Source organism: Culex quinquefasciatus, chromosome 2 (assembly GCF_015732765.1).
Source record: "Culex quinquefasciatus strain JHB chromosome 2, VPISU_Cqui_1.0_pri_paternal, whole genome shotgun sequence".
In the NCBI taxonomy this organism is placed as follows: domain Eukaryota; kingdom Metazoa; phylum Arthropoda; class Insecta; order Diptera; family Culicidae; genus Culex; species Culex quinquefasciatus.
In genome coordinates this window covers 41,166,649-41,181,011 of record NC_051862.1, presented here as the reverse complement: position 1 = coordinate 41,181,011, position 14,363 = coordinate 41,166,649, and the positions used below count along the sequence as shown (strand labels likewise).

Here is a 14,363-nt window from a genome sequence, read left to right as displayed (position 1 = left end):
TTCAATCTTCATTTTCCTGCAACCGGAATTGGACACAGCCTGACGTCACCTTCTCTGGGTTCTTGATAGTTTTCAGTCGACGAACCGAATCAAATAGAATCTGCTTCCATTTAGGGGCTGTATAAGTGAAGGAACAGGCTCCGCAGGTTGCAAATAGCTTCTGGCTTTGCCGGAAAGGCTGGAACCATCAGGAAATCTTCACCGTTCCGCCATACTAAAAGGTTCACGGAGAGCTTCACTTTTGTCTTCAGCCACAGAAAGATTCTCTTACAGAATAAAGTCAACCGAAGAACAAATCCGAAACCGTCGTGGAATTTTGTAAAAATTGGCCAAAAGATGCCAACGAGAAATAACTTGAAAAAAAAACCCCGAAGAAAACGTCAAATTTACGGCAGCGAAAAAATTACGTCCAAACACGCCCATGGCTACTTCGATCGGGGAGAAATTCGGAAAAAACTAAAAACAAAAACTAAAAACTAAAAACTAACAAAATTTCCAAAACTCCAAAACTTCAAATTAAAAACTAAAAATGCAATTTCAATCAATATCGTAATTTTCGAAAAAAAAAACTCAAAGTCACCCCACCCGCCAGTGTTCATTGTATATTTGTTGACTCAAGCCCTTCGGAGCGTCGTCCCTTTTGATAAGACCACTTGATGGGTTGAAGGATTCATTGAAATTTGGTTGCGGTTGAGCATGCTCGACGTTTCTCGATGTCCTCAAGTCCTTGGAGCCTCGTCGTTGTGATTTATTGGAGACTGCCGCTGCCACCGACAACAATGTTCGTTCGCGTCAATCTTGATGGCTCCGGAGGGGGCTGTTTCAAAATTGAAAATCTGATGCAATGTACGAACTCAATCACGTTTGGCCATTTGTCATTCTGGCAAGTCTCCGGCAGATGGGTTTGGTGAGGTTGAGTTGACAGGATGTGGTAATTGGAAATGAGAAATTATGTGCTTAATTTTGATTAAATTCGAGTGAACTCAGGTTATTTCATTGTAAACATTTCAACTCTATGAAATTCACAGAAATCTGATGAAAATTACAGTTTTATATAAAAGCTATTTTAACAAATGTTTAATTAAAGTACTGTCATCAGAAAGTAACCCCATTTGACACTGCTCTTAATTGAAGCAGAACAAAACCATCAGATCAGCAGTGCAAACAGTGCCACTTTGTAAAACCCATTCATTTTGAAAGCCAAAAAGGACTCAAAAACAAAATGCCATGCCTAATGACACCTAATTAAAATTCACCCCAAACCCCACCGCGTGCAACATTGCAATGTTGGCGAAAAGTACTCAACCCCTCAGTTACAGCGCAAGCTTTCGTGGAAGAATTAAATTTTATTTGCAGAGCTTTTTTCATCACACGGCAAAACTTTTGGCGTGAATGTTTTCAATTACAGATGATCAACAAAGTATCAGCGACTCTAAGTTGAAGGACTTTGGAGCTGTTCTTTTACGTCCTTGGAGGGAAGAAGGATATTTTTAGAATCTTTTTTTTCTGTTTGCTGATAGAGAGAAGAGCGATTCAATTTAAACCTCGAAAATCATTTGGCTGGAAACGGAGAGGAGATTGGCGGAAAATGGAAAAAAGATGTTTCCAATTCCTAGTGGGGGTTCAGCGTAAACGAAAAGGGTCCGTGGTGTCATTTTAAATTTGTTTTGATTGAAAAAAGCGGAATTTTTAAATTGTGACGAGCTACAATTTCTAAGATATAAATTAAAAATTTCTTTTATTCTTCTATCATTTTAACACACATTAACTATTATTTTGCTTCTTGCAAATTTTAACAACATTTTTACTGAAATGCTCAGAATATATTTTTTTTATTTCGCTAGGCTTGTCATTTTTGGCAATTTTGACAAGTTTGACAATTTTGACAATTTTGACAATTTTGACAATTTTGACAATTTTGACAATTTTGACAATTTTGACAATTTTGACAATTTTGACAATTTTGACAATTTTGACAATTTTGACAATTTTGACAATTTTGACAATTTTGACAATTTTGACAATTTTGACAATTTTGACAATTTTGACAATTTTGACAATTTTGACAATTTTGACAATTTTGACAATTTTGACAATTTTGACAATTTTGACAATTTTGACAATTTTGACAATTTTGACAATTTTGACAAGTTTGACAATTTTTCCAATTTTGACAATTTTGACAATTTTGACAATTTTGACAATTTTGACAATTTTGACAATTTTGACAATTTTGACAATTTTGACAATTTTGACAATTTTGACAATTTTGACAATTTTGACAATTTTGACAATGTTGACAATTTTGACAATTTTGACAATTTTGACAATTTTGACAATTTTGACAATTTTGACAATTTTGACAATTTTGACAATTTTGACAATTTTGACAATTTTGACAATTTTGACAATTTTGACAATTTTGACAATTTTGACAATTTTGACAATTTTGACAATTTTGACAATTTTGACAATTTTGACAATTTTGACAATTTTGACAATTTTGACAATTTTGACAATTTTGACAATTTTGACAATTTTGACAATTTTGACAATTTTGACAATTTTGACAATTTTGACAATTTTGACAATTTTGACAATTTTGACAATTTTGACAATTTTGACAATTTTGACAATTTTGACAATTTTGACAATTTTGACAATTTTGACAATTTTGACAATTTTGACAATTTTGACAATTTTGACAATTTTGACAATTTTGACAATTTTGACAATTTTGACAATTTTGACAATTTTGACAATTTTGACAATTTTGACAATTTTGACAATTTTGACAATTTTGACAATTTTGACAATTTTGACAATTTTGACAATTTTGACAATTTTGACAATTTTGACAATTTTGACAATTTTGACAATTTTGACAATTTTGACAATTTTGACAATTTTGACAATTTTGACAATTTTGACAATTTTGACAATTTTGACAATTTTGACAATTTTGACAATTTTGACAATTTTGACAATTTTGACAATTTTGACAATTTTGACAATTTTGACAATTTTGACAATTTTGACAATTTTGACAATTTTGACAATTTTGACAATTTTGACAATTTTGACAATTTTGATAATTTTTACAATTTTGACAATTTTGACAATTTGGACAATTTTGACAATTTTGACAATTTTGACAATTTTGACAATTTTGACAATTTTGACAATTTTGACAATTTTGACAATTTGACAATTTTGACAATTTTGACAATTTTGACAATTTTGACCATTTTGACCATTTTGACCATTTTGACAATCTTGACAATTTTGACCATTTTGACAATTTTGACAATTGCTGAGACTTTTGATCGGATCTCCAATGAAAAAAAAAAAAAACTCACGTCTAACTTTCTATTCTTACTTATAAACAATCAGTTCCTTTACCCTACAAGTTTATTCACATTATTTTCGGTTTGTTTACTTACATTTTCTAGTCCAAAAGAGGCCAAAAAGCGATGACCGGTGTGGGAACCGCACATTATTCATCCTCCGAGTCATACTTAACATGCTTTCAACGCACAGACTAAATGTTATTTGTGCTTGCTTTGCAAAAGAGACATCCCAAAGGAAAATATTCTGTTGTGGTTTTTCCATTTTCTTCTAAGCCAAAGAAAAAATAAAATAAAAATAAAAATATGATGCGTATTAAAGTGCGGCCAGAATTTTATGAATGGTCAATGAATGGCCACGAAAGATTCAGAGAAGGGGACTGGGGGAGAGCCCCAAAGCCACCCCACTTTTCCTTTTGTAGAATTCATTGGCAGTTCGGATGGACTAAATTTATCGTGACTAAAGTTATTTTTATCCCTCGGGTGCGTTCATCCGTTTTTTTTTTCTTCTACGGGGACAGAGTGGTAGAAGGTGGAAACTTAGTTTGTGAAAATGATGCCGATGATAATGTTTGGCACAGATTGGCGCGTTTGACAGCTGGAAAATTCTCTGTGAAATTGGGTTTTGAAGGTCGTTGAGGAGTTGTTATTTAATTGGTTAGCTTTACGCTTTTAAGAAGTTATAGAATTTCAAATGATCTTTTTGAACTTCATTTTTGATGTTTTTGAAAAATCGTGATTTTTTTAGATAATTAGCAACACCGCCAACGACTTTTTATTTATTTCAAGCCAATTGATAATTTAGAAAGTGACTTTTTGTATATATTCTTTAGCTTCCTGGAAACGAAAATGGGTCCCGAAAAAAGACAAACCTCAAATGACTTTTAAGATTTCCTAAAGAATCTCAGCATCGACTGTGAATCTGTCGGTGATGACGGCTCGGTGGGATTCCTATTAATGGCAAATGGTGCTGCTAGCAGAGAGAAGGCAAATTTGTTTGGGATGGCTCCAGGGACGTATCCATTAAATCAACTCAAGTGACCATCTGCTGTCCCTAAATCTAAATCATGAGATATTTTTTGTAGGACATGTTATAAAAACGTTTTATTTTTATTTTTTGGAGAAATTTGATTGTAAACCTAACTTACTGTATGTTTTCAATGTACAACAATCCTATCAAACCAGAATAGGTCATCTGTGTGCGACAACTCAATTCTGACACGACACCCGATGTTTTTTTCCGATGTCCTATTGTCAACGTCCATTTGTGATTTATGGCAATCGATTCGCGTCATTTGGAGCGCGGCCACGACGAGCCGGGGCTGATGCCATAAAAAATAAATAAATAACAACTGTCCGTCGAGCGGGGGTGGCACGGTTCAGAGGTCCAGGACTGAATGTGGCATTTTCCCCACATCAGACCATCATTGGGCCAGGTTAGTGAAACGGAACGGAAAGAATGAAGGCGGTCTCGCGCGGTCATTCATAACTTTCACCATAGGTCGTCATAACTCATTCTTTGTTGGGGGGTCATTCGTTAAGGGCTTGGTTTTTTGAAGTCATCAATTTAAATGAAAAACAAAACAACATAAAATAATGTTTTGGAAGAATAAGAATTATTAATGTAGAATGATAAGCTAAACATATAAAACTTATAAACCACGTAATTTCCGGATGACCCCTGCCGCAGTTTCACCCAGAGCAGTCCGGAACAGCAGCAGCGGCAGCCACAGCAGAAACGGAGAATGATCCGTGAAAATAATGGCCCTCCGTCGTTTTTGTGGCAGACCGATGGGAGGATTTACAGCCACTGGCTGGTCACATTTTCCGGGGAGAGATATGGAGAGAAAATTGGCAATGATAAGATAAAGATTCGTAAATTGATGTGCTGGCAGCATTAGAAAATTTAAAGTGTATTTTATACAAACATTCTTCTCGGATTTATTCAGTACAAAAAAAAATATATTTTCTGTAAAATGGTCTCAATTTTTTGAAAATTTTAATTTTTCCTCTGTTCAGGAGGTGATTTTGAGCAACTTTTGTTCTACGAAAAACTTTGCTTTTCTTTTTTTATGTTTGTCTTGTTTTATTTTTAGTATTTAAATTTGCATTTTCTTTGTTTTGATTATGTTTGTTTTTGGTAGTATTTGACCTATTCTACACCCTCCTATCATTTAATTTTGCCTGTCTATTTTTTAATTCTTTAACAGTATTATTTTTTTCATTTGTTTGCTTGTTTTTCACATACTTACACATACAAACTTCGTTCTACTTAAAACATAGGAAATGTTAGAAAAAACACAGCCATACACCCAACTGGCAGTCGCATGATTGTGATGCATGGCGGCATGAAAGTATATCAGAATCTGCATGAAAACTGTCCTCATGCATTTTTTGCGATATAGGAATATGACATTTTTGCCCGTTACCGACAATTATCGACATTACTGACGGCTTTTGGTTGTATTTCACAAAAACACTTAGCAGAACGAGGATTGAACCACCAACTTCTTGGTTATTGATCCGACACGCTACCACCGCGCCATGGACGCTTGATGAAAAGTGAGTGAAAGAGCACCAATATATGCTTCTCTTTGGAGTGTTGCTCGGAGACGGGCCAGCATTATATGTGTTGGTGAGAACTGCAGATCGCTGAAATTTTTACACGCGGGCAAAAATGATCTACGGGCTTGCTGCAAAAAATGTTATAAAATGTGACATTTTTTGCAGCAAATCCAATGATGCAGATTTTGAGATATATTTTTCCTTTGGGTGTAGTTGACCCCTAAAAAATTACATTTTTAAAATCATTGGCAAAGTAACATAAAACAAGTCAAACTTTAAACCCAACTTTTTTCTAAAATTGTAAGAGCTCTTTTTTCCAATGCAAATTTTTAGATCGAAGCCCATCAAGAGGCGGGGTTGGGTTGTAAAGGGTTAACGATTTGAAATAACAATAGTCAGTACCGTAAACCGGGGTGACTTTGATAGGATTTCAATTTGTTTTTAGAATATTTTCCAACAGGTAAGGTTTTTCTCAAGATTATTATTTTTAAAACCTGTACTGGGGTAGGCCACACAAAGTCCATGCACTATTTTGGAAAAAAGTTTTTCAATAGTGTTTAGAAAAATAGTTAAGTTAAAAATTCTTGGTTTTAATTCCGGGGTGACTTTGATAGTCATAGTTTTTCTTGTTAAAATCATATTTAAGATGTTCAAACTTTATTTGTACGTTAAATGTACCATCACTAAAGTAGCTGATATAGTTTGTAAGAAAAAATCAATGTTTATATTAAGTTAACTAAGTTTATAAAGCTTTTTAACAAAATACATATAAATTTTAGGTAAAATTGTTAAAAAGTCGGAATTTTGCCTGAAATTTGTTAAAAATAGTTTTGTTTATAAAATTATCGATTTATATTGCATTTTAAACTGAATTCGAAGCACGAATCACAAGTTTTCACATTTTACATGAAATTTGTTCAACTGAATTTGCCTATAAATTGGGAGATTTTTTTTTAATTGTGTTTCAAAAACACATATTATTTATTATTTACAAACTTATTTAACCTTCTCCAAGTGGAAAATTGTCCAAAGAATCCGAAAATGCATCCCGTTTTCCGATTAAAAATCATGTTCATTGAGAAAATCATGACACTTTGAGAAGTTTAAAATAATGACTTTCATTCACATTTTCTTAACTATAGTTAACTAACTTTATAAACTTTTCAAAAATTTATGAAAAGTTCTTCATGAGGTACTTTGAACACTTCTCTACCACGGTCAGTATGTTTCTGAACCATTCCTTACGTATTTTAATTGTACTCTTCATTTTGCGGAAAAATCGCAAACCTATCAAAGTCACCCCGGCTATCAAAGTCACCCCGTTTTACGGTATGTGTTCAAAAATCTTGTGAAACTTTTTTTTTATGAAATGCTTAGAAGCGAGTTTTCTTACAGTCACAGACAGTCTAATTTGCAAAAAAACAACAGTATTTTTCTGAAATATTCTAATTTGCATTATTTGCAATATGGGTTTTGAATGGATATTTACTGCTGTTAATTTTTTCGTAAAATACTTCATTTAAAAAAAACAATCTAATTTGTTATTTCGGTGTCAATTGACGAATAATTCATATAAATTATAACTGTATTAGAATTTCCATGTAAAAAATGAAAACAATAAAAAACTATTCATATTTAATAAGAATACTGCATTTTGTAAAAAAAAATCACTGTGCATTTAAATACAGTGTAATTACATACGAAATCTGCCGTCGTTTGATACCCATATTGCAAATTATAGTTTTTTTGCATTTGAATAAAAATTGCGACGATTTGTGAAAACATGAGTTTAAACTCTTTAAATATTAGAAATAATGCTTCGTTTGAAACTCATTTGGCAAATTATGCAAATTTTGCATTTAAAAAAAAAAAACATTGAATTCATAAAGTGAAAAGATTGTTTTAAATATAACTTATAACTTTATTTTTATTGAAGAGATGCATTGAAAATCAAACCAAGAGTTTCCGAAATATTTTCAGTCACAAATTGTGGGATTATTCGTTAACACTGAGAAAATACAACTTTTTCTCAAAAAAAAAATAATTTAAAGAGGTTATATTTCAACAACCAGCAGTCCGATCAATTAAGTCTGAAAGAAAAAAATATTATAAATTTTCGAGATATAAAAAATATCTATAACATGTTTTAAACTATTGATTATTTTGTAAAAAAAATGTGGCTTTCAGTAAATACGGTAAATTTAGTATTTATTAACAGTTAGTTTTTAATGATTTTCTTCTTAATGGCGGTTGCGTCAAACATCTAATTACATGAAAATGGTAGGTTTCACATGTCGATTGAAGTAATCAAAACTATCCAAACACTTGGAAACGTAAACATGGCGGCAGCAGCGACAGAATAATCTTCATCAAAAGAAAAAATTTCGACGCCCATCAAGGGAATTTTTTCACATAAAACAGATCATTTTGGAGAAAATATAAAGTCGCAAGTTCTAAACGATTTTTGGGATTTTTTTTGTTGCATGAAAACATAGTTCCTGTGACAAAAGTTAGCTGAACAAACTTTAATTGCAAATAAGTGGAAATTCAGGATTTTTCCTAAACCGGAAATTTACGAATCCCGGGAGTTTTTTTATATTTTTGCCGGTAATTCCCGAAATTGAAAAAACTAAAAAAATCAGATTTGGTTGAGGAAATAGATAAACAGTTTAATACTTAGAAATCGATAAGAATTTCAAAGCGTTAAAATTTGTATTTGTCATATATCAGCATTAGTTTGGCTTATTAACGAAAATTGTTGAATTTTTAGTTTACAGATCCGTAAAATGCCTAGGGATTTAAATATTTTCTATTTAATTTTATACACTTTAACATTGACTTTATTTACGTACACTTTCAAAGATTTTTTTAAGCTAAGGCAAAAAATTTAAATATAAGAGACTTACTTAATTTCAATCACTCTGGATAAAAATATTTGCATAATTTAAAAGCCAAGGCACAACAAAGAACAAAAACATCTTTAATTATTTTTAAGCTATCTAAAAACTGTTTCTTGATTCGATTGAAGTGTAGTTTACCACCAATGAATGGTATTGAGTAATTCCATGGTTTTATGCTTGAAAACATAACAAATATAATAAAATATATAGATTTTATGACTGTTTCATAAATTTCCCGGCATCTTGGGATTTCCCGGGATTCATAAAAAAAAAATTTCCGTTTCCCAGGAAATTCCTAAACCCGGAAAAATTTGACGCCCTAATCATGAATTTTCAATTTTAAATTTTATTAAATTAGATATTTAAAATGAATCCAAATGGTGAAAAATATTGAGTTTTTTTTTAAATGTCCAATAAACCAAATTTCTAGTTTTTGCTTTATGGGTGTTTTTGAAACCGCCTTAAGTCAGGTGTATTAAAAAAAACACCCAAAATGCAAAAACTGAAAATTTGGTTAATGGACCATTAAAAAAAACTATAGAAATGTTGTTCAGAGTGTCGCCCAAAATCTCCAACAGCAAGCTCTGAAATAATTTCCCCAACTAGTGTCAAAACACTCCCAAACCATAAACAGTGCTACCGACCAACGTTTGTTTATAATGTGTGTCCAGTGCGGGCGCTTCTAGTGCTGTAATCCAAACATTTACCAACCCAAAGTGCAATTCCAGCGCCGGTGCCCTTCACTCCAAACAATCTCGCTCGGCACAAGTTTTATTAACCTTATGGGAAATCGGACAACTTCTGGCAATGGCAGTGAGGATGACGACGCCACCAGCCTCCCAGCAATCATTTATCCACGCCGGCGAAGCTCGGTCAAGATGCTCAAGAGTAAGTGCTTTGCGTAGTCCAACTCAATTACGATGTCCGGCTGACCTTGCAACCTTGAACTTGGGGTTGAGTTTTCAAAATACTCCAGACTATTTCCAAAGCAAATGGAATTGGGTTTGGTCAGTTCATTTTGGAGCGCAAAGTGGAACTCCCTTAGCAATACAAATGGTCAGTTCTGTCGAGACCGGGCAAATTGGCACCAAATGGCTGCGGCAGACACGCTCATAATCCACCGCAGTCTGGAAAAATGGCCAACATATTCTTGGAGAGGTCAAACACGTTCGCCTAAGGGGTGCGGAATAGCAGCTGAGTCGTACCCACAACTATAACAGTTCAGTGGCACCGGCAGTGGACGTGACCACCGGCAGACTATCCGCCAGGTCTGTCTGGGCAGAAATTTCGTGAAATTCCTTGGAGGTTTGAAGATACATAAAAACTTGTTTTTCGTGTTTTACCGACATTAGACGTTTGTCAAATAGGTCCCGTGGGGAAAATTTGCTGTCACTATAATTTTAGCAAAGTTCTTCCTGGAATTACGTGACGTGATAATGTTTGGCTAGTCATGCAAGGATCTGTTGACATGGCTTAAATAAATAAACACTGTTTATGTAACTTTAAAGGAACTTTTTACTCAACCTGTTTATCAAGGACTGAAAAACATATTTGAACGATTTTTTAAAAGATTTTTAAATTTATACAAACCATCATTTTTTATCCCTTAAATCCACACAAATGTCTCGCAAATATAATCGAGATCTTTGATTGTTAACACCCGTTTTTTTATTTAATGAACTGAGCAATTCTCTGAGATTTCGGTCATTCGATTTTTTCAGTTTTTTTTAAATCCGGATGAAACTTTTTTGGTGCCTTCGGTATGCCCAAAGAAGTCATTTTGCATCATTAGTTTGTCCATATAATTTTCCATACAAATTTGGCAGCTGTCCGTACAAAAATGATATGTGAATATTTAAAAATCTGTATCTTTTAAATGAATTTTTTGATCGATTTGGTGATTTTTTATTTAACTTTTTGTCGCTGAAACTTGATTTGCAAAAAAACACTTTTTTAATTTATTTTATTTTTGATATGTTTTAGAGGACATAAAATGCCAATTTTTCAGAAATTTCAGGTTGTGCGAAAAATCTTTGACCGAGTTATGATTTTTGAATCAATAATTTTTTCCAAAAATCGAAATATTTGTCACACATTTTTTCAATTTCATTTTTTGATGTAAAATTGAATTTGCAATCAAAAAGTACAGTAGTGAAATTTTGATAAAGTGCACCGTTTTCAAGTTATAGCCATTTTTATGTAACTTTTTTCAAAATAGTCGCAGTTATTGATTTTTTTTTAAATAGATTGCCCTTTTTTGGAAAAAAATATTTATGAAAAGCTGAGAAAATTATCTATATTTTGCTTTCGGACTTTGTTCATACGACCCTTAGATGCTGAGATATTGCCATGAAAAGGTTTAAAAACAGGAAAATTGATGTTTTCTAAGTCCTACCCAAACAATACACCATTTTCTGATGTCGATATCTCAGCAACTAATGGTCCGATTTTCAATGTTAAAATATGAAACATTCGTGAAATTCTTTGATCCTTTCGAAAAAAATATTTTCAAAAATTTTAAATCAAGACTAACATATCAAAAGGGTGTAATATTGAATGTATGGCCCTTTGAAATGTTAGTCTTGGTTTAAAAAATTTGAAAATATTTTTTTCGAAAAGATCGGAAAATTTCACGAATGTTTCATATTTTAACATTGAAAATCGGACCATCAGTTGCTGAGATATCGACATCAGAAAATGATGTGTTGTTTGGGTGGGACTTAGAAAACATCAATTTTCCTGTTTTTAAACCTTTGCATGGCAATTTCTCAGCAAGTAAGAGTCTTATCAACAAAGTTCAAAATGCAAAATATAGAGAATTTTCTCAGCTTTTCAAAAATATTTTTTTCAATTGTGGGCAAACATGTGCACGAATTTAAAAAAATGAAAAACTGCGACTATTTTCAAAAAAAAAAAACCTAAAAATGGCTATAACTTGAAAACGGTGCACTTTATCTAAATTTACTTAAGCACTTTTTGATTGCAAATTCAATTTTACATCGAAAAATGAAGTTGAAAAATTTTTGCGACCAATTTTTCGATTTTTCGAAAAATTAGTATTGATTCAAAATTTATAGCTCGCTCAAAGATTTTTGCACAACCTGGAAATTTCTGAAAAGTTTGCATTTGATGTCCTCCAAAACATATCAAAAAATATTTTTTTTTTTGCAGATCAAGTTTTAGTGACAAAAAGTTAAATAAAAAATCACCAAAAATTTTTTTACCGTGCATCATTTTTTTTCAGTGTAGTCCATATCCATACCTACAACTTTGCCGAAGACACCAAATCGATCAAAATATTCCTTCAAAAGATACAGATTTTTGAATTTTCATACATAATTTTTGTATGGCCAGCTGCCAAATTTGTATGGACTATTATATGGACAAACTAATGATGCAAAATGGCTTCATTGGGCATACCGAAGGCACCAAAAAAGTTTCGGTCGGATTAAAAAATACAAAAAAAAAATCGAATGGCCGAAATCTGAGAGAATTGCTCAAGTGCTGAAAAATTTTACTTTTTAGCATTCCAATGAGAGCTATTATTTTGCTGATGGAAGTTAATCCATTTTGTCACATCTGAATGACAGTCAAAGTAGGTATTTTCAAAACGGAATTGCACAAAAAACTAAACTTCTTTCATTTTTTTAATCATTTAAGCTCACCGTGCCGCGCTCCACGCTCGTCACGTGGTGTCATTCTGGGGTGCCATCATCGACCGGCTCACCCGGAGGACCATTAGGGTGAGCGATGCCGCCCTTTTCCACTACGGCAAACATTAGTGAACGTTTCGCACGCGATTCCGTCCTTTATTCATTCGCAAAACGCTTTCCGCGTCGTGTGTTTGCTAATGTGGGCAGCACTTTTGTTCCGTTTTTCGTCGTTGTTTTGGCAATCATGTTTTGGGTTGTCATTTGCCGGAGGGGGGAGGATAATCTAAATTGGCGGGAAATTGCTATTTTAGCTGATGAGCAGTCATATTAAGGGAGGTCGAGGGTGGCCTTTTGCTAATCGTAATTATGATTATTTTGAGCAGTTGATGTTTATTTAACTAGTCATTTCGGGTTTCATAAATGCACAGTGATTTTGAAAAAAAAAAAATCCTTTGCTTCTCCCAAATCCAAGTACTATCAGTTTTCTCCATTAGTTCCGATCAATTCCCAATTTTCTGCAGCGTTTTCAATTTCAATTATAAAATGCAGCTCGCTCCGAGCAAGGACCCTCTTGATGAGAATTTATTTAATTATTTATCATTTTCTTTTGCTCTGCACTCCGAGACCTGTCAGCTGCATAGCACTGCTGTGAGTGTCTCCATCTAGAGAGGGGACAAAAAATCTATCTTCCTTCAAGAGATAAGGTTTCCCTCAAGGGGGTGGTCATGTCCTAAGCTTCAACTATTTTGAACCCTTAGTAGAGGGACTCTCTCTTCTTCTTTTTCTCGTGTGTCGAATTCTTTCTCAAGTTCTCAACAGCAGTGCAAGGTATGCAATTTTCATCAAATTAATTAAACTCCTCATTGAGTGTGGCTGAGTGTAATCGGAAAAAAGATATCAATTTATTTCCTTGGATTGCTGAACTGATCGATATTGTTTTGTGGGAGCTTCTTCGAGCTTTTTCTCGATAACGTTCAGTCGAGTTGAGTGCTCCATTAGTTGCACTGTCAGGGCGTTAGATTGTTGCAACTGAAATTGGTTGATAAAATCACATTACACAGAAAGAAATGGTAATACTCATCAGGGAATGACGACAGATTTGGTGTCAAAAAATGAATAATATTTGCATCAGGAACTGATGAATTATCATCAGGTTCACATTTTACACAATTTTTATGTAATATTACTCAAAAAAGAAGTAATATTCAACTTACCAACTTTCATAAATTCAACTTTTTTTCTGTGTAAGTAAATAAGTTTTCATTATTTTAATTCCACCTTGATGTTTTTAACGACCAATTTAATTCGTGAAATTTCATTGAATTTTTCGCTTTTTAGTAAGCTGAGTTTAACCTTAATGATTTTTTTCAGATTCTCAAAAAATAATATCACAAAATCTAAAAAACTGATAGGACAGCAAGAATTTTTGATAGTTGATGCCAGCTTAGTTCAAGAGAGCACAGAGACATCATGACTTGAATACGTAGTTAATACGTATTAAATTCCTTTAAAATTTAAGGCCTGAATTTTTCTTTTGAATAATAATATCTGAATGGTTAAATTTTTTCACAGCAAATATCTGGTGTTTTTTTTAAAAGGTCCAATGAACCAAATTTCCAGTTTTTGCTTTTTGGGTGCATTTGAAACCGTCTGAGTCAGGAGTATTGAAAATCACTCAAAAAGCAAAAACTGAAAATTTGGTTTATTGAACCTTTAAAAAAAACTCCAGATATTGTTCAAATCATACATGTTTCTTAAAGCAAATTTTTTGAGTTTTTGAAACTGTTGTGTAAAATACTGGAATTTTGGAAAAAAGGCTATTCTATGAAAAATCAATTATCCAGGCAAACAAATTTTCATCATTATGTACATTAGCATAATTTTTTATGTCGTCTAGC

The 14,363-nt window shown here is 32.8% G+C and overlaps 1 protein-coding gene across 5 annotated transcripts in view; it reads left to right on the top strand.

Annotated features, from left to right (window-relative positions):
• The window catches only part of LOC6034691 (serine/threonine-protein phosphatase rdgC), a 127,284-nt gene that overhangs the window by 45,139 nt on the left and 67,782 nt on the right, over positions 1 to 14,363 (top strand). The gene's annotated exons all lie outside the window — the stretch shown is intronic.